The following is a 24,816-nucleotide window of genomic DNA, read 5'->3' on the forward strand; positions in this document are numbered from 1 at the left end:
GGGTATATAGGAAGAACAAAAGCACAGCAAGATTCAGTGACTTATTTACGCAATGTCATGGAGTGGGTCAACATCAAAGAAATCATGAAGGTCCCTCTATCCAGCCACTTGCACATCAAATTCTCTGTATTGCAAACCAGTGTTACATCCCAAAATTCCAATACAAAAGCTATGGAGCTAAGTCAAGCTAATATGTCACATCCCTCTGGGATGCTTTAGCTTTGGTTTATCCCTAACACTGTAAGGCTGCTCCTGGGCTGGGCAGACTCTGAGAGCAGCACCTCTGCTTGGAGCTGGCAAACAGGACACATGGATGGCTGAAAAATGCTATTTCATAGGCAGAGAGATGCTGCTGCAGCTGGAAGAATGAGTTAACATGCTGTTGGGATTAGCTGTAATCACATTAAGAGAGAGAAGACCCAGTCAAGTGCAGTGAAGTGCTGAACACCCCCAACAAAGAGCCCAGAGCAGAGGTGATGGCTGCCCAGAGCAGAAGTGATGCTGTCCTACCCTGAGGGGCTCACTAACCCATCCAGCCTCACCTCAGCCCACAGGAAAACCCTCCTGACGCACAACTACACGCAGAAAAAATTATTCATGACCACTGTCCAGCACGGGGGAAATCCAGTATATTAGCATAGGGAAGAGAAAGGAAACTCTCACACATAAATATAGAATCACTAATTTCCTAATCCTTAATCACTTAGGGACTTTTAAACTATCTCAGAAAAAAAAAAAAAAAAAAAAGATGTGATTTTCCATTAGGAGAGTGAAATGGATCATAAATACAAAGTTGTAGCAGAGACCGTGACCCTTCAAGAATAAACTAAGCTGTATAAGCATCCTTGAATCAGCATTTTGGGACTGGTGTAGAACACTTGTTTCTCTTGCAAAAGCACATAATTTAATAAAACAGCATAAGAAAATCTCCTGGAACACTGTGTGTTACTAAATCAGAACAGGGGATTATCTGCTGCCATGCTATTTGATTAAGCATTAACAAGGAAAAACAGCTTTTCAGTGCCCAGTGATAAAGATTAATACAAATAGAAGCTACCATAAAAGAAAAAAAGTCCAACAAAACCTTTATTGACCAGTTTCAGTCAAGCAGTTTAATCCAAAAGATGCAGGGGAACAAACAGCAAGAAAATATAAATTTCTAAGATGTGGAATACCTCAACAGCTCTTGAGCAAGCCAAATTCCTATAATCTTACATATTTTATTAATATTATATTGGAGAAAAGTAGATGCTGGAAGCTAACACAAAAATACTGATACCTAGAAAATATTTCCAGGAGGTCTCTACTGTTAGATAATACACAAAAAAAATAAATGAAGTGAATTAAATTATCACCATCCAATCTTTGAAGTCCCTCGACAAATGTAAACTTCAGTGGATACAATTCATTAAAACCTAATTGCAAAAAAATCAATAGTCCAATTCAGCCCAACCCAAAACTTATTGTAATGCACTGAACATTTGGAAACTCAGGTCTTTATGAACAGGGCTGAAGTGACATTTTATATTACATCTCAGAGTGTCTCTAAAGCAATTAGCACAGGCTGCCTGCCTTTACTCAGAAAGGATATTACAGTAAGTAGCTCTCGTAATAGTGCATCTGCAAACACCCACTCTCAAGGATGCAGTGAAAAAGGAAACGATACTACTAACAATAGTCTTGTAAACCCAATTTAAAAGAAAAATCAACTATTTATACCCCAAATACATACTTTTCAGAGTTCATTTTTATTGCTGTTTAGGGAATTCAATGGCCACATTTTGCTTTTAATTATATACCAGGAAACCCACTGACAATGTTAGAAAAGCTATATATATATGGCCTATAGTCACTATTTCTCAAGGAAATCAGACAGAATTGGTTCGTAGTGACAGTAATCAGCTTTTATTAGATTTATGTTAAAATTTAAATTTTATAGTATTTTCAAAACATTTTAAATGTCCTAAAATGTAAATAAACCACTACTATAGCATTTTAAAAAAGCTAAATATGATTGAATAGTACACAAAGATAATTTTGTATCCCATATTGCTCTAGAGGGCTCTGAAACCATAAATTCTGACCAGTCTCTCCTAATATTTGAGTTTACAATTTTAATCCAAATGTCCTTCTCTCAGACTCAACCTCATGCCACATGAGTTCCAAGAACATTGAAGCCACATGACTTCCTGTATGGACCAGCTTCTTGTAAAAGCTTTGCATAGGCTGGGAATTACTGCGATTATGACGTGCTTGGGTAATGCACACAGAGGCCACACAGCCACTGAGCAGAACATAAGCAAAATGAAAACTGAAATAAATGAGGCAAATCACCATTTTCTTTAAAATAATCTTCTCAGGGCCCCGTCAATAGTTTTCATCTGCTTCACTTTATCTTCCAATAGTTTGGGGGTTTTTTAAAGATCCCCAAGTTCTCCTCAGACAAAGCTACTCATCTCACACATTCCATCATATCCTATTTGATCTATGCCAGTGGAAGAAAACATCAGAAGAAGGTGGCACCATACTGGAGGTAAGGGGGAACTTGCAGACGTCTCAATATTCTGGCACAGTCATGAAGCCATTCCAGCAGAGGTTGTACCAGATGTCTGATATTTATGTACATTTATATTACACTTAACTAACCTAAGAGATCAAACACACACAAACCCCAGTAAAACACCACAGACTGTCACCAATGCAACAACATCCTTCCATAAACTTTAGCTCGTTTATATCATAAGCATGCTTTGATATCCAGTGAGAGCTGAGGGCTTAAAACACCTCTAATAAGGAGCAATGAGGGTCTAAAAATGATGCATTGTAACAATGTGCTAAAAAGGTAAAAAACCATTCTTGTTCTGGCTATAATTGCAATGGAAATAACATATAAACTAATAAGCTATAACATTTGGAAGAAGCAACTTACAAGGACAGAGATAACAAAAACACTATTAAAAAAGAACTCAATAGTGTTGCTAATACTTGACAGAAGAAGGTCGAGTCCTTCAATAATTCCAGATAAATACTCACCACGATTTTTCACAGCAACATATTGGCTACAGCAGTAGAAGCACAGTGTTAAACTTTGAGTCAGAAGATATATTTTAGTGGGACTCCATCGCTGCTCAAGGAGGGTGTTATAACAAGCTAAATTTGTTTTTGGTAGCAAAGATAGAAATGCCATATACCTAGGTAAAAGGGAATTGAGAAAAATGCCTCCTCCTCACAAAGTTCCACAGGCAGTATGATTTCTGTCTGGATTAAATAAATACTGAGCTGAAGGACTGAGTCTGTCCATGGGCTAACAAGTTCATACGTATCAGCGCAAATTCATTCGAACTCTTCTCATAAGATTTTGGGTGATTTCATTAACTTTTCACTACCCTGGGTGCCATCTGAACTGCATACAGAAAATAGCCTGGCTAAGGAGTATCAGTGACCTCCCACTTCTGAACAGAACATTTATTCAGACAACTACATTAGCTTCAATACTTATACTGCAAAATCAATCGGAGAAAACAATGGATTCAAAATCAAATAACTGAAACTAATCAGGCGGAATGAAAAGAAAAAGCTAATTAGATTTTGTAAGCAATTTTTGTTTCTGAAGAATATAAATATAGTTATATACACTATATATTTATTATGCATTTATACAGAACTCAGATCTGAGGTCCAAGTAGGGTTAAGACATTAGCACTTGAATAAAAAAATCAGCAGTTCCTCTGAGTGTATTCTCTGATAAAACAATAAACTCTTCAATCTATCAGGAAGGCTCTGCAAAGTCTTAAAAGAGTTTTGAAATGTCAAGGTTACATTGCAGAGGCTGCAGAATCCTGACTTAATAGGAACAGAATTTATTATTTTTTAACGAAACATTAATAAAACACCTATTTAGAGACTATCTGATATTTTTAAATGAGTTATTACAGAATAAAAGTTAATAGTGCAAATAGGATTTCAGCCCAGAGCATATGCTTAAAGGATGTTTCAAAGGATGAGCCACAAAATATAGCAGAAAAAATTGCTCATCTTGCCACAGGGAACTTGGTAAGAATATGCTTCTCCCAAGAAGCTTTTAGAAGATGACACTGGCCACAAGGGACTTGAGCAGTGACCATTTTTTGACTGGATGTGTCTCGGTGTGCATGCACCAGTGGAACAGCCAGAACCAGCCCCTCTACCCTGCTCCATTGCAGGGATTCGGTTATTCAGAATACCCAGCGGCCGGCAATTGTCCAGAAGCTGCTGAGGTATATAAGTGCCAGCATGTAAGTCCATAAACTTCCACGGCTCAGAGGCACTAGAAATTAGGAAATGGAAGCTGATAAATTCAAAGGGCAATATTGGATCCAGACCTTTAACACTAAGTTGTATTTTTTGTCCAAATGAAAATAATTTACAAGTTTAGGACCTGAAAGCATTTTCCTTCCACTACCACCCAGCCAACACTTCATTCTTCTCCCTTCTGCTTTCTCTTGCACAGAGATTCATCAGCTCTGTGCATTTTTTTGTGACCCAAGAACTTGTAAGAAAAGAGAAACATACTCCAGAGCATGGCAACATCACAAAATTGTTCCCAGCTGGACAACTCCCTGCTCAGGAAGTGGGATATTAAGGATCACCTTCTTCAGCCCTGCTCATCCACTGTATTTATGCACAGTGCATATCTAAAATACTTTCTGCATTGTGCTTTTTACACACGGCAAAAACAGAGGGCAAAACAGTTGGCACACAGTGGTAAAGAGCCCCTAAAAGAGACAGACACAGGGATCCACTCCAAGCAGCTCACTAACCCTTGCAGGCACACATGATCTGGGACAATGATTCAGAAAGCAATAAAAAGGAGAAACAATCAGTTTCAGAGGATTTCAGAGAAAAAGGTTTCAGAGAAAAAAAAAGGCTTCTAAAGAAGGATTTGGAAACAAACAGAGAAGAACAGCTGAGCAATACAGAAAAATGATGGTGGTTATTTTCAGTTTCCAATCTAAATAAAAATAATTCATGTTCTAAGGAGACTTAAATTTAGAGGATCTTGGTTTTATTATGTTTGTATTAAATTTGTGTTAAATCTGTTTAATATCACATTGCAGAGTTATGTGAAAACATTTCATATTTTACCCATATGGGAGCAGAAATGTTTTGGCACATAATGCAATAATTATAGTTTTAAAAAACCTCAATATAGTTTGAAAGGAAAAGAAAAACTGTAAAAAAAATAATCAGAAGTCATGTGACACACAAGGGAGCCCAAAGAATACGGCTCATGACACCACCAGTTAATGCAATATCGTATAAACCACAAACACTACAAAGGCACCAAAATCCTAAATAGTCCTAATTACAGCTTCACAAGACTTCTCTAGAGCAATATTTGCATATTTCTGTAGTTTGAAGATTTATTTTTTTGGTTAAAATGTGAAAGTCCTTTCCAATTTGACTGCAAGTCAACTCAGTTGAAACAAAGTTTAATTAAACATGATTCATTCAACTTTCCAAGCCAGGTATTTTATGTGTGCTGTGGTAACTATATGATAATCAAACCTCCTGCTTCTGAGGACAAAATGTATTTTCACGAAGGTCAGCTTCTGTCATGAAGATATTTTAATTGGTTATCATTTGGAGGATAAAAAATATCCCCATTGGAAAAAACCGGTTAAGAACTACTGCTAACTGCATTTTTGCCTTTCTCATGCAGAAAATATTTTCTGTATTTATTTTAATTGACACATAAGTTTTTTTTTGTTCACTGAATTTGCTTGAACTGTTTAGCTCAGCTTTAAGGCAAGATCCTACCTCTGACTCTGCTGTGGCTACAGTCTCACCTGAAACTGCATTCTGAATGGGCCATACTTCAATAAATTTATGTAAATGATAAAGGTTGAGCTAAGATGGAATAGGGGCTATGATTCAGTTGAGCACCCAAGAATTGAAATGTTTAAGATCTTAATATAATTTGGATCCAAAACGTTATTGCTTTCAGCATCCTCAGTAGATTAAGGGTGATTTTCCTGCTTGTAAACTGGTTACCAATTATTCTTCCATTGCTCTGGAAATATTCCAGAAATCATTATAGAGTCCTCTGTGTTCTGAGAGGCAGCTAGTTTGTCTTTTTCATACATCTATTTATTGCAAAAAAGTTAACCTTAGACTGAAGGGCTGGCAGATTCTTAGATACCTATAATTAGCTACATTAATAATTTCAAGTGTGATGATTATTTAACAATATTGTATTAATGCACTAGCTATTCCTCAAAAATTTAAACATGTGAGGAAGTTTACTCTGAAAGTATGACACAGGGAGCATTCTAATTTTTTTTTAATCAGCAACCAGGTCTCTATAAGATTATTCTGCAACTAACCATTTTGCTGCCAGCAGCAAAATAAAACAGACTCCCCTGAAGTAAGTTTGTCTTGGTAGGGTTTCAAGATAACAGATTGTGACAAAAACCTCCTCGGGTTCATACAGTTGCACTGTTTGCCTTTTTGAATAAACACTTCTGTTGAAATGTTTATCCATTAACCATGCAAAGAACAGTTTCATCACAAGCACAAATATCTTTTTTATGTAGATGAAGTGGGTATATATACACCAGAATATCACAGACAACAATTCCTTGATATCACAAGCAAGAGCCCAAAAAACTCATGCAGAGCCAAAAGACATAATTTTGTACTTCCATGAAAAAAAACTATCATCAGACACTGGATAGCCACTAATATTCCTGGTTAATAGGTTTCCTCTTTTGGACTTCATCTGCAAGCAACTCATTACCTAAAATTCTTTATCCTTTAAAACATTCCCTCCCTGAAATCTAAAAATAATACCAGATACAATTGAAAAATTATTTTCACACCTGTGATGACAAAATTGTTTTCACATTTTGAAGAATCCACCGACTGTCCAGACCATGGAGATGGCACTTTACTGGTCACAACTTATTCTTACTGAAAAAAATGATCAGTAACATCTGTAACAGATGTCTCTGAATGAACTGGGACATAGGTCTTGATGCTCAAATCCTCACAGAGGTCTTTACAGGCTGACCTCGCCTAGGGTTTGTTCAAGAGCTGTCCAGCTCAGCCAGCTTCTTTATCTGTGTGATGTTTGAACAGAAACAAATATCTAGGACATTTTTTCCATGGGTTGACTTCTCTGTTCCTAAGCATTTATCTAATCTTCTAAGATAGTAAGTTGAAAATATCACACTCATGGGGCTTATTCAGAGATGCACTTTCCTATTTTACAAGAGGCACTTGGTTCCCCAAGTGTTTTCAGTCCCACCCCGAGGCGGCAGCACTGGCTGTAGGTGTGGGGTCTGCTCCCAGAGCACCTGAGTGTTTGCAATAAGGAAATAATTCCACAGCATTTTAAGTGTTTGCTTCTTAGCCCCCATTCTCACAGGAGGGACATCTTCTTTTCCCTTAAAATCTACTAAGAGATTTCCACTCTCTCTCCAAGATTTGGGAAGTTCATTCCCCACTACATTCCAAGGATGATGTAGTGTAGCTCTGTCTGTCCTTGTATTTATGCTGAAGCTGATGTTTGGAAGAACAGATGGGCACTGTCTGAGTGTTCTTAGTTGGGAACCCTATTTCCTTCCCACAGATGACTTGGCTTTTTAAAAGAAAAATAAGTGAAATGAGAAGTCAAAACAAGGGGCTTGAGCAGAACAAATGTGTAAAAAGCTCTGAAAAACATCAGGACTAGCTCTAGCCCACATTAAAATCCTATGGAAAAATCATGCAAGTTGACAAAGTGTTACACCAGAATTTTCATCTTAACCAGAAAAGACCTCAATCATTTCCTTTGTTAGCATATAATCAAAATTCTAAAATACTGAAACAAATTTCAGAATACAAGGATATAAAATAGTTTCTGTCTTCTGAAAGGTCTTTAAACTAAATCACATGCCCACCAGTTTTGGTGTTTCTGTGGAAAAGGGACTGACACTTAACTTTGGGGAAAAAATCCTTCAATGGCTTCAAAGATAGACTAAAAAGAAGATGGTAATAAATCATTGTCACTATTTGCACCACTGAGAAAAGCAAAATTATCGAATCCTTTAAATTTCTCTCTAAAATACCCATGGCTTGCTAAAAAAATGCCCATATGGTTTGATTTGATTTTATACACATATCAAGGAAACAGCCACCTACCAAAAAAGCTGTATTTAAACAGCCATTTCTTTCCATAGTAAATTGTCAATTCTTGAAGATTTTGGAGGTCAACAGTTCCTTGTGGCTCTGTTTGTTTGTTCAGTTTGTAGAAGAGCACAAAATCTGTCTCTGGCATTTAATTAGGGGATTGCAGACATGAATGAACAAGAATTATTTATTCTTGTTCTTTTAAAATCTTGTTTCCCTACTGTTACTCTCAGAAAAACAAAGCTGGTCCTACACCTTAAACAAAAGTTGTCCCTTATTTTGCAGTGTTCTATCAGTGCAGGCTCTATCAACCTTAATAAACCTGTGCCCTGTTGCAGAGGCTCACCTTAGCAGACCACAGAATATGATGAACAAGATTTTTACCCGATCCAGAGAAAATTCTTCTTGGGTCTGAACCAAGTAGAGCAGTATTTGGCTGACATTTCATATCATCTATTTTACATAGGGCTCAGGGCAAGTGAAGTTAACACCTTTAAATTACTCTATAGTCAATGACGATAAGAGGGATTTCAAATAACTCAGAGCAGCTAAATTTGATCTGTAAAATTGTCTCTAAAATTGGACGAATGCTTCTAATCCTATTTCTATAAGCCAGGACTGTGGTTTATATGAGACTCAAAACACCTAAAGCAAAGATAAAGCTGGACAGATCAGAATGGGATTCTAGAAAGGATTTTAACAAAATCAGGAGGTGTCCAGAGTTCGGTAATGGGAGATGCTGAAGCAAGGAGAGAAACATCTGTAATGCCAACATTTATCAGCATCTAGCATGTCTATCTCTTCAGACAAATGCAAAGTCCAGTGTCCATTCAGAGAGAGAAGTGAGGGTATTAGTACCAATCACCTTTCCCTACATAGTGGTTATAGCCTCCTGCTTCTTTTCCCTAGGTCAGAGCTCTCTAGATCTAGGATTTTAAGTGACTGTCACATATAGGATCATTACTGAGATAATTGTTGTAGATGATGTTCAGTTTGCTGAAGTTCTTAATTATTCGATGATAGAATGGAAAAGTAGGATCCAAACAAACCCAGAAAACAAAAGCACAAAACAAATCAGAAGAGAAAATGGCCTTGCTATACATATTTAATGAAACAGTGAAAATATCCTGCACAAAGACTTAGAGAGTTAAATTGAAAATGTGTGTATGATAAATGGATATAATACTGTCTGTGTAATGGGTTTCCTATTTAAATTTTGTGAGGATTTAATCAGTTGGGCACAGCTGTGCAGGATGCACCATAAACTACGTTGAAAAATATGTAGACGTGTACATTTATCTGCTACAAATTAAGCTCACTTAGAGGTGGTCTTAATGGACCATGTAGCAATCATTACAAGCATAAATTTTAAACTGTCTGTTTCCAGTGAATTTGCTTTGAAAAAAAATTAATGCTCATCCTTAGTGGAGCACAGTAATAAATGGAAGTACCCTTAATCTGTTAAGCACTAATAACCTAGCAATCATTCATTATGAACCCCATGCTGTATAATGTATGTCTGTTACAATTTTATTAGCCATTCTTTACTTAACCTGCAAAGGTGTAATTTTTATTCCAACTTACACCTTGTAATTATATGATGTTTGAAGTGATGTGCCATTAAATTTACAGAATGCTCTATCCCACTGGTTTATTGTAAAACATCTGTACAGTAGAGCATTGTTACAGCTCATGATCATTTATGACTTTCAGACTTTCTGCTTCTATGAAAAGCAGCGACATCCACCTTAGAGATCAAAAAGCAATGACTTTGTCACAATGCAATACATAAATAACACATAAATTATTTAACATGGAAAATGGATAACACTGTAATCAAAGTGAACCAGTGACCCAGTTGGAGCTGACTAGAAGGTAGCAGCAGTGGTATGTTCTCCTACAGGGATTGTCACTTGGAGTCACCCAGCTGCTATTCTGGTGTTCACAGAAGCAAAGGAAACCATCTCCAACCACTGAAGGGCCCTTTCTCACCCAGATACTGCAGGGTTGACCAGAATGAAGATTTCCAAACCACAAAGATGAAATCCATACTTTTAAGTAACTTCTCTAGGTTTGCATCTTTTCTGCCATCCACTATCAGAAAAAATGTTTGTTGCTCTGGGAAAGCAGAAGAACCCACCAAGTTTCTCAAATAAACCAAAGAGGGGCTTGGAAATAACAAACCATGAACTCAAGCGAGCAATAGGGTAAGATTTTGCTGTGGAGAAATGATGTATCTCAATCGTATTCATGAAAGAAACTTTGAAATCCAACATCCTAAAGATTACTTCCTTTCATTATCTGTTTTCAGGAAAAATAGGTGAAGAGCATCTTCAGAGAAAAAAAAGAAAAAACCAGCCAACCAACCACCCACCAAAGCAAAACTTATTTTTATTTAGGGGGAGTCAACGCACGTTGTTTAATTATTTTCTTCATAAAGACTTATTTGCTAGTTCCTTTGCTGATGTAACTGTTCAAACTGCAGATTTCCAACATGCTCTGCTTTGTCTTTAGTGCATTGGCCAAATATTCCATCCAGCTTTAATCCAAGCTGATGAGGACAGACTGTGACATTTCCTGGTATCACCCTCTCAGAAGCAAGGAGCTTCTAGCTCTCCTGCACTTACAATACTGCCTCAGCTGACACTCCTGGCAAGAGAATCAATCCGACTGAAACACGAGAGGTGGGGAAGCAGAAATGGCAATGCACAAGGCATCTCCTGCAAAGTGCAGGCACAGGGGGTGGTGTGTGTATGGGAAGTGTGATCATTTAAGTATGCATCAGTCAAAATAAAAATGAGGACAAAAAAAAGACACAACTACATGTGGAAACAAGCCAGAGAAACTCCTTGATTACATGAGAGGCAGTACATATGTTGTATATATAATGAATACTTTTCTAAGTTCAGTGCTTAACTCAGAGACACTGTCACATCAAATTCTCTATATTGCTCTGAAGGATCCTTGTGCTGAAATGTCAGCTGGTCATATCACCTAAAGGCAAAAAGAAATTGCCCTAACCTTATGCATAGCAATTCCACTGCTCTGTGCTCTATAGCACTGTTTTCTAAGAATAGCTGTTTCAAATGGAAGCTTGTCTTTGGTGTGAGCTAGAGGCAATTGAATTTTACCCTGAAAGTGGCTATAGGCTTTGTAGAAACATTTAGGAATATTAAATATTCATGTATTTGATTTAGCAAAATTCAGGACAGTAAAGGCATCCACCAGAATAGCTCCAACATATTTTTAACATTACCACTGCAACTTGAAGTATGGATGTTATGACAAAGTAAAATGCCGCAAAGGAGGAAAAATGCTTGGAAAATTCCCTTTTTCCTCCTGTAGTTAGTAGGTGTTTATGAATTATTTTGCAATCCCAAATGGCAATGTCCAGAAGTCCAGCTTTCCACCGGGAGGGCTGTGCCCTGCAATGGACTATTCTAGATCCAAAGTGTTTTTAAGTTCAGTTTCCTGTGCTCTTCACCTCCTTTCTCCACAATCAATACCACAAAACAGTGTCTCATATTTCAGACCTAGATCTACATCTAGCCCTCTATCACTGCCGTAAGCAAATATTGAAAACAAAATTCCCAGTGAGCTGCTCTGCTTTGCACGCCACGTAGGGGAAGCACGAGACTGGATGCCATAGGTGTCACGGAAGAAATAGAGGAATCCTATATAACCATGTGATACACAACAGAAAAAAACAAGGAGAAACAAAAAAAGGCGCTGGAAAATACACCCAAGTATTTTGTCTTGTACTTCACTTTACAGATCTGCTGTAAAAATACCTACATTCTCTCCTTTTGAACAGCAAAAGCATGTTTTGTTAACTGCTTATTTAAAGCAAGATTATACCCCCATATCAAGGGATATCATCCTTTTATAGAGGAAGGCATTGCTTAAATCTATAATTTCAAACTACCAAAAAGCTCATCCTGAATCCATGACATACTGTCTCTCACTGACTAGACACCTAAACATGAGATTAGGAATCCTGGATTTGGATTTCTGTTTTGAGATGGGAGAAGCAAACAGAAATATTGCTGTCATAACCTAGTATCATTATGTCTCCAAATTCTTAAATTTATAGATGTAAAGATAGTTTAAAGCACCACGACACACAAATTTAGAAATTTGTAGACATAGTGAAAAATAAAATGTCATGTATTATAAGTATCTAATAATTATATAATAGTCTGATGCATGAAAAAAATGTACAATGTACAGAGAGTTTAAATATACTGCATTTGCTTGGCTAAATTAATCTACAGTTTATACTCATAATAGAATCATACATACCAAAAATTTGGTAATTAAGTATAATAAAAAGAGGTAAATATAAATATTTTATTAAGCAGCCTTTCATCTTTTATATATATGAAAATTTTTCTGTATAAAATGTATGTGCGTATAGACATATATAGTAAATTAAAAAGCTTTCAGAAACCTATAAATTGTAAACTTAAGAATTTGTAAATTGTGTTTCCTTGGAAAAAATACTGGAATGATTTTTTTTAATTAAGGAAACGTGGCCTTTTTGAGTTCTTGCATCCAACTTAAATATCTACATTTCTTATCTTGTCAGAACAGAAATTGTCTTATGATGGCATAGATTGTATCTTACTGGATTAAGAGACCACATGAAATTATAGTCTGCAATAAGGTGTAGGAAAATTGGAATTTTAGTGGTCAGAGCAGCCCATGTTTTTTCCATGTTTATTTCTTTTAAGAGGACAGATAATTCCCCAAAGTACCTGGCAATAAAACTCCTAGTACTGCTAGCTGTCTCTCTAGCAGGAAGCACTACACACTTCCCCAAAGCACATGACTGATAAACAAAAATTTTTTTTTAATTAAATACTTTTGAGACCCAGACCTGTTACAGTAGGGAAACTGCAACACGTGTATCAGACAACGAGGCCCGTGGAAAAGAAATATCTATGGACCGATTCCTGCTAGATGTTTCAGAGATGTTTATTTCTCCAGCCGAAGGACTGAGGATCTGCTGAGGAACTGCTGCAATCCCGGGACCCGAGGGTCCCTGCCCACGCAGGGGAACACAAAAAACCAATGGGAACGAGGCTGACCAGGGGCAGGGAAACCCCCCCAGGGCCCCTCTCCCAGGACCACATGGCAGGGGGAGGGCCCCAACACAGACCCAAGGTACTGTGTTCTCAACATGTGTTTAGAACAGCAGCAGTGCTTTGCCTGCAGGGATGTGCTACCACTCTGCATTCTCTTTCCTAATGTCTCTTTCCCTGGTTTAAGTTTCAAGGCTTTCACTCTTTCCCTCATCACTGCATCTCCAAATATACCAGTGCAGTATTTCATACACACAAAATGTTCTCTCCCATTTAATCTGAGCCAAGTTGATAAAACCAAGTTAACACCAGGATGAAACTGTACCCCCCCACCTCTGGAGAAATGTTTATTCTGGATTTGCTGCTATCCCAGCTCCCTCCATTGCAGCCACTCAGGTAAGAACATTGGCAGACCAAGTTGTTAAGTGCCTGCAAAAGACACGTAGACTAATTTTATGCTCAGACCCAGCCACATACCTATTGTTCAATTCCTGTAAGGAAATGTTTTATTTACCATTATGTTCAGCAAAATAACTATTGAAAAATATATTTTATATATATAAAACATGAAAACAAATTTTTCCTGTACAATGTAGCAGATTAGACTGCAGAGACCAATTGCCCCTGAATCAAGAGTGGCATAGCCAGTATTCAATATTTGATTTGAACTGTGTTCTAAACTGTTTGCTTTTAACAGGCAGACCACCAAGTGGAGAACTATAGTCTTCTAAAAATAAAAGCCCTTTCTCAACATATAAAAGTTTCCTGTAGGGTATTGTCTACAGTTTTATTGTAGTAGTGGAATAGAAAGAACAACTACAGGGATATCATACAGTGTCAAATAAATAAAATTGAAAATTATTCTGTTTCAGTTTTGTATGACTCCATTCACCTAACTAGGAAAATGTGTCAACGCTATAGTTTGTGAACAAATGCACGCATTCCTGGGACACCACTGAAGACAAAGAATTTGCTTTGGAATATGAAGAAATAAATTAAGTCTGGTCTTTTGTAGTGAAGCAAAGGCAGCCTCAGTCCAACAAGGCTCTGCAGTTCAGCTGCCAAACTGCGGCTGAACCACTGCTCCCAGCCATGGACACTGCGTGATTATAAGGACACCAGCCAGGACTTTCTTCTCTCTATATCTTTCATTCTTTTTTTTTTTTTCCCCTTAATGAAACTTTTACTAAACTGTGTCTGAACTAAGGATCATTCTGGTATAACTTTTAAGCCAAAGTTAACAATGCTCACAAAAGCAGACATTCATATCTGAAAGTGTGGCTACATTCTGGCCAGAAAAATCCATGGACTGAAAGTCAACCCTGTGAAATGAACTCTTCTTCATTCCAAAAAAAAAAAAAAAAAAAAAAAAAAAAAAAAAAAAAAAAAAAAAAAAAAAAAATCACCAGTTCCACATCTCAGTAAGTCTCACAAAATTCATAAGGTAAGGTATTACCACACACCCACAATTTTTAGTTTCATTTACAAGACAAAAGTTATAGAGCTGGTTGAGTTTCTTTGGAACTTCAGGAAGTAGAAATTTTTTGTAGTTCAGAAGACAGACATCTTCAGACTGTCTTGATTGTGGCCTTTAAAGCAAAAGAGATTGCACAGGTCAGTGGCTTATTGGGCAGGGCATGCTGCCAAAGGCAAACGTCAGTGGGGAATGAGATAATAGGCAGAAAGAAGGGATTGGAAGATATAATTCATGCTCAAAGCAGGCTTAGAGGAAAGTTGGAGCTGTGTACAATATGGTTTTTGGACACAAACTACCTCCCAGAAACACATCTCTTGGAGGATTTTGCCACCAAAGTCCAGGGAACACTCCAGAGCAATAACATTTCCCCAGATGCTTTTTAAGGTCTTTACAGCTATTGCCCATGTCTGCATGTATTCTAAACTCCCAAAGCAAACAGTACTTAGCTTCTGCTGCACAATCTGCACCCAAATAACACTTTATCTGGAGAACCTAAGAGAAAAGGAAACCCAAGAGAGAGAAATATGAAATGTGGCACATTGCCATCAGATGCCCTCGAAAAGACAAACAGAGCTCTGTGTCCACACAGTCAGGTGTCTGAGAGAAGCTGTGTTTAAGCTACTGAATAATCTGAAAGAATCAGTTTGGTTTCCAAAACCATTTGTCATTTCCACAAAGTGGAATCAGGTAGAGGACTCAGAAAATGTTTCAGAGAAAGTCGTGTCGAAAACACTTCTTGTTTCCTAGAACCATGCAAGCCATGGATGTGAAAAGCAGAGCAGCTCAGCATCTTTCAGAGCAAAGCTGTTGTGATGTGATTAAGCACTTGCCTGGTTAAAAGGGCTGGCAGATGCATTTGAGTTGCACTCAGGTCAGGTGACCATTTTTACTTAATTGAAACAGGGTTAATGATCAGCACTTTCATAGCAGAAGTTGTAGATAAAGAAAGCAGTAATCAGATGTTGAAGTCCCAATTCTTCAGAATCTTGAGAGCTCTGGTTACATATTCTGTGTCTCTACCCTAAGGTAAGATAGTGCACACAGTTGTATTGGAATTGTTCTCTAAACCACCTCCAGCTGAAGTTCTTTTATCTACTTGGTATCCCTAACCACAGTTCACAGTACTTTAAAAATTGTCAGAACAAAAGGCATTTTAGTTTTTATATTCTACAGAAGGCCATTAGGACTACCACATCTGTTCATGCTGCTGTAATAAATCAACAGAAAACATTTTTCTTCTCTTTGAACAATTTTAATGTTTTCTAACTTTGTTTATGTCACCCAATTTCTCATGACTTATTTAATTCTTAACAATTTTTCTTTTTTTACTAATAATTTGAGATGAGTTGTATGAAAAAATTTTCTACAAATTAGCAGAAGATCAGCACCTTCAACTCCTGGCAATCTGCTTGCAGCACAAGTCAATAGGCAGCACGCCAACAGAGTATTAAAACACAACTACTTCTGGAGTTCCAGGCTTTTTCCCTCCTTCACGGTTACTTGCATTTACAACTTGTTTAGCGGTATATGGATTTGTGATCAGAGAGGCTGTTCTAGCTTAATCTGCAAATAATAAAGACCTGTTGAAACTGTAGAAAAGCAGAAAGAAATATGGAGCAGAGATTTACAAAGTCAGCAAGGATGGACTGTGAGTAAAAACAATCTTTGATTTCATTTTTCCTTGTGTGATCTTAAATAACAGTTTCTGTCACAAAAGGATTACTTGCACATTTAGATAATAGACCCAGTCCATACTCACAAACTTAATTTGGTCTACTAGCATGTGACAAGCAATAATAATGTTGAATGAAAATATTCAAATACAGAATTTAAAGATCATATTGCAGAGTTTGTAAGAAGTCCTCACAGCATTTGTCAGGATTCATCAGTTTGATTAGTATGAAAGTCTTTTATAGATACTTTGTCTTTTCACCCTATAAAAGTTCATGTATCAGTAGCAAAGGCTGAGTTTTCATACAGAATGTTGTTCTAAGATCAACAGCAAAAGAGACAAGTTAACAATGATCACATCTGACTGCATTCATTTAAATGTTGGTCTGCTAGCATCAGTCCCTTAAAAAACATTGCCTTTTCAGCAATACTGCAACCAATGTCCCCCATTAAACTAAAGCTGATACACAAGACCCAAAATTTGTTTATAAAAAGATCTGAGCACCCTCATATCTAGTTAAAGTCATGGATAATAAAAAATGGATGTTTCTGACTGTTTCTAAATTGATGAAAATATTTTCAGGTTCCCAGAAACAGAAAACTTTTTGCCATGCTGGTTAAAACCTCAGGCCTGCACTATATGGCCCCAAGATGGGAGCACACGGGGAAGGAGGGAAGCTGCTGCCTTTGCTCCCAAAGCCATCCAGTGTGATGCTTATGCATCAAACAATCCAGCAAAGTATAGGCTAGGAGCAGCCAAGCCCCAGGGGTTTTGAAAAAAAAGATGGTATTTGAGCATTTTTATTGCATTAATTAAGAAAAAGAGGCATTATTTATAGTCTGTACATGACTATAGGTTTAGTACACTTAAAAAAATAAAAGCCAAGTTTAATATGGTTTTGAATCTCATATTAACCAATAGCTACTATTGATACACCATCAGTAAACCAGAAATCCTGCTCCTGAGCACAAATGGAATTCAACATTCAGGATTCTGCTGCTTGGGGGCATAAAAACTCTACACTTTAGGGCAGAGAGAGGTTATTAATTGTAATTTGTCTTTGAACTGAAATAAATGAGTTATGGGAGAAAGCAATTTAGAACAGGATCAAATCATCACATAGTAGGTCTGTGTGAATTTTCATGAATGCTGATCATGATTTTATGATTATAAATCATCACAAAGTTTTACACTCTTACAGCAAAATGAGGAAATACATTCCAAATTATATTTCAGTGAGGTTTTTCAAAATATCTAAAATTCTATGTTCACCTCTCCGAAGAATTTCAGTGAGCTCTAGGAACTGAACACAACTGGGCCTCATGCACGCTTGCTGCACTGGCAGACCTGAATGTCTTCTGATTTTAGCCAAAAATTTCCATATATCAAGGAGAGAGTCTTACCACTGAAAACAGACATGAAACAGTGTGATACAGTATTTTACACTGATTTTTTCCCCAGGTTTATTACATCTATTTTAGACAGAATTAGTCTATTCTTCTCACACAAATTACAAGCCAAATCAAAATACAACTGAATGACCAAAATTTCAGAAGCTCATTGGAAGTCTGATCAGGATCCAAGTATGCACAGACCTCTCAAATACAAAGTTAGTCTATACTTAAAAAAACAAAACAAAAAAAAAACAAAAAAAAAACCACAACAACAGCAAACGAACCCCAGAAAAATCCATAAAGGGATTTGAACTGTTTTTTCCCAGTTATTTCTCCATCAAATTTTAACTACACAGAGAAGATGACTGTTAGACAAAGACGAGTTTCAAGGCCACAGTTATGGAAAATTTTTGAATTTTGTCAGTGAAAAAACCCTTTGTATCAAAACTTTGAGTTCTGTACTACAATTTCTCTCATACTGAAGAGCAACAAGAGCTCCTCCCATATCTACTCCCATATTAAAAAATGACAAATTGTCTGCAGAAAAAGCAGAGAATAAATAACTCAGCTGAGGACAGTAACTCAGCCGACCTAATTTTTTATTCATCTTTACACCTGGCCATCTTTTGTCTGCATCCTTGTTCATATCACCTAATCTGATTTTATACATAAGGAGGTTTTTTTATGCATTTGGCAACAGATTAATGTCAACAGCCATTTGGAGGTAGCCAAGACAATATCCTACCACCAGCCCCCGAGCCCTGGCAGGACTTCCAACCACAACAACAAGAGAAGTATTTTTCAGTCCTTTGAGGTTAAGTTAAAAAGATAAACACCACATAGTAAGCCTAAGTCATACAAATATTAAAAGTCGTCTTTGTTTGTCACTCTTCTCTAGCACATGGTAATATCACTAAACAAATAGCAGGAAACCAATGGAGAATTCCCTTCAAAATCTCAGGGTATACGGTGGCAGAACTAAGAATTACAATTTCAATTCCCTTCTTGGAACAACACAAACACACATTAAAAACAATAATGTATTTTTGATAGTCTAGAGCTTAAAAAGACATATTTTGCTTCTTCATTCAATTTCAGTTAAATTAATTTCATAATCTGGTCTTCTATTTTACCTGCTAAAAAAAATGGAGCACTAACCCAGCCATGAGAAGAAACACCCAGCTGGACACCATTTAGCTATGTAGTACACAAGTGATTTAAATTTCTCCTAGTAAGCAACATGTACAAACTTACATGCAAAACTTGATCCTCTAATATCAAGACAAGTTGCTAATTTATTACTAAAGATCAACTTCCTTTCATTAAATTGCATTTATCTGTGGTACAATCCACTCAGAACAAGACTTTGAGCTGAATTCAGGTAAATCCATAGAGAAATTCTGTGAGATAAAGGCCAAAATGCTGTTCACAGTACACCTATTTTTGAGTTGTAGGCAAAAAATTTAGCAAGGTCAATGAAGCACCGTCAGAGGGGATTTGTTCCTCATACTCCCAGTACAACAAGTCCGAAGATTTTACCTTGGTTTGCTTTCAGAAGTAATAGTTTAAATTTTTTTTTTATAGCAGACAGTGAGTATGATGAGATACACACTGCTCACAGTACAGGACTTCATGGCCTACTGAACAGGCAAGGACATAAATAGATACCTAAAGTTTAGAATGTGCACAAGTTTCTTGCAAAGCTGGAGACAAAGGCCTTGAAAATTTAATCTTTTTTGTATCATAGAACTATAGTGTAGCTTCAGTCAGCTCTCTATTTCTCCATGGCCCATATCCATTGCAGATGAATAATAATCCCCAATTAATCTCAAAACCAGGTAATTAATTAGTTGCTATCAGCAAAGTGCATTGCAAAGATTATACACTACAGAAGTTAGGAGCACCTGTTTCCCTTTCTACAAACTCAGGTGATGTCCCATTAAACAGACATACAAAATTTCAGGGTTGTATTATAGGACAAAATGAGAGAGAAAAACTGCCCTCTTAGAAAAATGGTATCTAGTTTGGAATGGGTGACATGAGTGGAATATGAGAAGTACACAAGATTACATGACAAGTTCCATCTCCTCATGATAATTCTTCCACTCCAGACACACATCTAACATTCACACACCTAACGATACATAGATTTGTAGTTGTTAATATGAGATCTTGAGATGAGGTAAGAAAAGCCAAAACCACTCCAGCAAAGATTCAAACTCTTATGTATAATTCATATATTTGTGGAGAATATTTGTTTTCATAACTGCATGGCTTCAGGGGAGATTGCAAGCTGTCTTTTTTCCCCAGTTTCCAGGGTTTTTTCATTTGGTAGCATCTCATTTGTATTATTTCTTACAGAAGTCACACACTTTCCATCTGGCTACTAATACAATAAAACAAGACCCCACAAAAAAAATGGCAGAATGCGCATGGGCAAAAGTAGCTTTCTATTTAAGAATACGTGGGGTTTTTAAAGGGAGAGAAGAAAGGTCTGTGTGTAAAATAAATAAACAAACAAACAAAAATCAAAACCCCAAACCACTATTCCTATATGTACATTGAGCAAAAGGAGCTGGCAAAGGGAAAAAATACAAGTACTAGACTAACCTTGCTAGTAAACAGTAAACAAATAAAGGACTTCTCATTTCTCTTCCCTTCCTCAGTTCTGACCAGTATGTTTCAAATATGTGAGAAGTACAAGGTTAAGTTACAGTCTTGATGCTTCATTTTTTTTCATGTATGTAGAGCTGGCAACATGCATTTAGAGCATAAAATGACCGATCCTTCAACCTCATCATCACTGTTTGTCCCCCATCATCTCCACACCAGCACTGTATTTTTGTTAGTCTGAAACATGAACTGAAACCTGTGTGGAAGACCAGCGCATATATAAAGCACTTAACGTATAGCCAATAATCTATACCTTCCCCCAAAATAGATTTCTACATGTTTGCAACGATTCTCCCTCATTTTGGGTGCTGAAACACATATTCCTCTTAATTTACTGATAAGCTTCTATTCCACTTCTGAAGGACATAAGGAAAAATTATCATCTAATCCACACCAAAACCCGCCCACAATTATTTCCATTACAAATAGCTGATATCCAGAGGCTACACCCTGCTCGCTCTCCAGAATGCACAGTAGCAGAGCAGAGAGAGGCACGGATGGCGAGCATTCCCTCCCTGCTGCCCACGCCAAAGGAAAGCACAGGGTCTGGGGCCAGGAGGAGCAGCGGTGGTCCCGTGCTGGCACCGGGCCGGCTCCGGGCAGGCACTCGCTGCCACATGGCTCCGAGGAGCAGCCACGGATCTTCCCTGCCGCCCAGGCGGGGCCAGCACAGGAGCTGCCCCAGCAGCACTGACCACTCGGACTAGTAGGTATTTTTGTAAAGTACTGTGATGTAATTAGGAAGCCCTCAGTCTACAGCCAGTAAAAGCAGAACCTTGAACATCTCTGTTATTTCTGTTCTGTTACAAAGGTTTGCAATCATTTAGCTTGGGTACAAGATGCATTTCAGACTACATCAGATCAGAGTATTACTTCAAGGCAAAATGTAAAAATTAGAAGCATAAAGAAGCAGAGCAGCTGATGTACATTTTGGCTTAGCAGTTGAATCACAAAATGGAAAATAAATTCTGATTATCAGAAATGTTTTCTTTGTCCTGAAGTGAAATGGCTTTTTAATTTTTTTTTTCTACACGCATTCTGTAAATTGTATCAACTTGGAATTGAAAAAGTAATTTTGAATTTTAAAATCAAAAGGTTTGAAAAGTAGCACAAGAAAATTTCAGTGTTTCTGAATTTTGTTTTCTTTCTTATTGCAGCTGTAATGGCTTGTCAAGCTCAGCCTGTAATGAGAATTAGAGAATTTCATCCCATTGAAATAGCATTCTTTGAAAAATTATTGTTGATAAAATAAATGTATTGTACTAATAGATTATTATATACCTCAAAGTCAGTATTTTCAGATGATCTAAAATAGGAATAAGCTTTGTTTGGAATACTGCTGTCAGAAACAGGATGGATGTTAGTGTCTCCAACACAACATAAATTTAAAAGAACCATGGAGACACTTACCTGAGATCATAGGGCATGATTGCATTCCAGGGGTCTGAATATAAAGTACCTTTCTCTCTCCATCATCTGCACTGGCACACAAGGTCTACCAAAACTGAGAGCAAGCACCTAAATCTGTCTCAACTCTCTGGCACTTAAGCACAAAAATGGCACAGAACTGTTACTTGGAGACCTGAATGCAGCCCTAACATAAACACACAGAGGAACCAAAATAACACATCAGTGGAAACTGTGGCTGATCAAAATCTCTGCAGAGGAAGCCAACAAGTGAGGAAGAACAAAGAAAGGGAGCATTGGCAAGAGGCAGTTGCAGGCTGGAGAGGAAATTTCCAAGGCACAGCGTGGAGATGTGTTTGCACAGCTCACAGAGACTCAGCTACTGCTGGGGCCACCCGGGAGTCACCCCCACCTGTACCCTGCCAGTGAGGAGATGCAAAATGATATTCCTTGGAAGTGATCTGTGGTGTTAGGAAAACTGAGCTTGAAACTGCCACAGTTAAATGAAATCTAATCTGGAAGGGATGATGGCTACAACCTGGAATGGTATGGGCTTCATTTCTGAGCTCCTTATGACTAAATTTATGAGTGTGTGAGTTTTGAGAGCTTTTAGAAAATGGAAATATGCAACTGTACACACTTCATGCTATAATTGTACATGTGGCATATTCTATGGCATTTAAGGCTCATTAAATTCTGAGTCTTGTGTCATCTGCCCTTGGCTTAAAATAGTTTTGTATGAGCCTTTTGTCTTCAACTTTCTCTTTAATAGAAGTTGTTTCTGTCAATCTCTTTGCTCCCTTTATTTTCTTTACCACGTCAGTTCCACAGCAACACCATAGGCTCAGATTACAGCTCTAATCCTCCACAATTTGACTCCCTTAATATTTTCCCAGAATAAAGCAAAAAGAACTGACCAGTTTACAGAAACCCTCTATGACCAAGTAATAATTAAAATAATTTCAGAACACTTTTTTTTTTTTTAAAGTATTTTTCCCAATTAAAGTAAATTTCAAACTAAGGGTTCAACTCAGTTTTATAACACATATAAAACTCTAATTGTAACAGTAATATGTTCTATACAGAGTCTAGGAACTGCAGGAAAGAACTGTTGTAGCAAGTTTAGAGGAAACTACCAAGATGATCAGAGGGAGGAGCTTCCCTCCTACAAGTAAAGGCTGAGGGAATTAGGATTGTTCAGCCTGGAAAGAGAACTTTTGGAGTGACCTAATTGCAGTTTTCCAGTACACCTGAAGGGAGCAGGACAGGAAAGATGGAGGGGGACTTTTTACAAGAGCATGTACTGACAGGACAAGCTGAAATGACTTCCCACAGACAGAGAACAGGTTTGGATTAGGCGCTCGGTAGAAGCCCTTCCCTCTGAGGGTGGGGAGGCCCCAGCACAGGTTGCCCAGAGATGCTGTGGCTACCCCATCCCTGGAAGTGCCCAAGATCAGGTTGGACAGGGCTCTGAGCAACCTGGTCTAGTGGAAGGTGTCCCTGCACATGGCAGGGGGTCTGGAACAAGATGATTTTGAGGTCCCTTCCAACAAAAGCCATGCTATAATTCTGTGATTTAGGTTTTTTTCTATGCAACAGCTCTTTAAAACCACTAAAGAACTGACATAACAGAATCAGGTATATCTCAAGTTGCTGTGACACGAAATGTTTCTTTTTATAAATCAAGAGACTCATCACAATAGCAATATTACATTGCCAAAGAAATTTCCATTTAATTTAAGGCATGATCAAAATTCAGATACTTTTAGTGAAATCAAGAAATATCACATCACTGCTGTTTGCCTTCAATAGCTGTTTGAAGTTATTGGGAGAAAAAAAGAGACTGTCTTATTACAGGTTGGCAGCACAGATTTTATGACAAATTTCTTCCCTGCTGTAAAGACTTTATGACTGAAAAGGTACAATGCTTTAAAAAACGAAGCATCTTTTTCCATGATAATAACTGTTAAGTTTTTCCTCAGTGCTCATATGCCTCCAGCTTATTTTGTAATGATATAACACCTGCAATGGATTAAATTTGCACTGTAACTGTAGCAGAGAGCGTAAGAAATGTCAGTTCTCATTAGCCTGCATATAAATCTGCCTTTTTTGGTAAGTGGTATAAAAGAAAGACCACTGAACCGCTAGAAACTCAAAGCATATGTTGTTCATGCAAAAAGGACACTCAGCAATATGAGTCTTTTCCATGCTGTTCTCTTTCAGGACTAGAAGAATGCTTTTGGAAAGAAAAGGAAATACACAGAAATACATTACCATCAAGTTGTAGTAGATTTTTATAATTGCTTGCTGACACAGCTGAATAGTCATAAAATATCAGAGAGTAAATGAGTTGATAATGTAAAGCAATAATTAGGATTTTGTGCATGCTTATGCTATTTACATATTTTAATGCTTTGATATTAACATGTCAACTTTAATAGTATGAAATGAATTCCCACGTGTGAGATTTATTCTCCTCACCCTTAGATGTGTATTCATTGACAGCAACTCTAAATTTCCTTTCTTATTTGTCTTTTCTAAAAAGACTTTCCAGGATCTTATACAAAATGTTTTCCCTTTGATGCCCTGTCCAGATTAATTAAAGAAGTTTATAGCTCTAATGGATAGAACAACCCCAACCACCAGCTCCACATATCACAGTGCTATAAAAACACATACACACAATCTCTGTGCCTGAAGTTTTACAACAATGTAAATAAAAAGAGATTATTCAACTCCCTGGTATCTCTGCCTGTCTCTAGGTAGTGCTGATGCTCACTAACAATCTGATGTAACTCAGTTAAGCTGAGAAGTGTGAAAAAACACATCAAAACAGCGATGCCTCAAAAGACAATGGCACAGCCCAAAGGTATTTTAGAAGATTGAGGCTTAAACATAAATATGCCTTTCAATTTTTTTCCACATTTCATTGTGTTCCTGATCAATCTTTTTCTGTTG

The sequence above is a fragment of the Corvus cornix genome, chromosome 11 (assembly GCF_000738735.6).
Source record: "Corvus cornix cornix isolate S_Up_H32 chromosome 11, ASM73873v5, whole genome shotgun sequence".
Classification (NCBI taxonomy): Eukaryota; Metazoa; Chordata; class Aves; order Passeriformes; family Corvidae; genus Corvus; species Corvus cornix.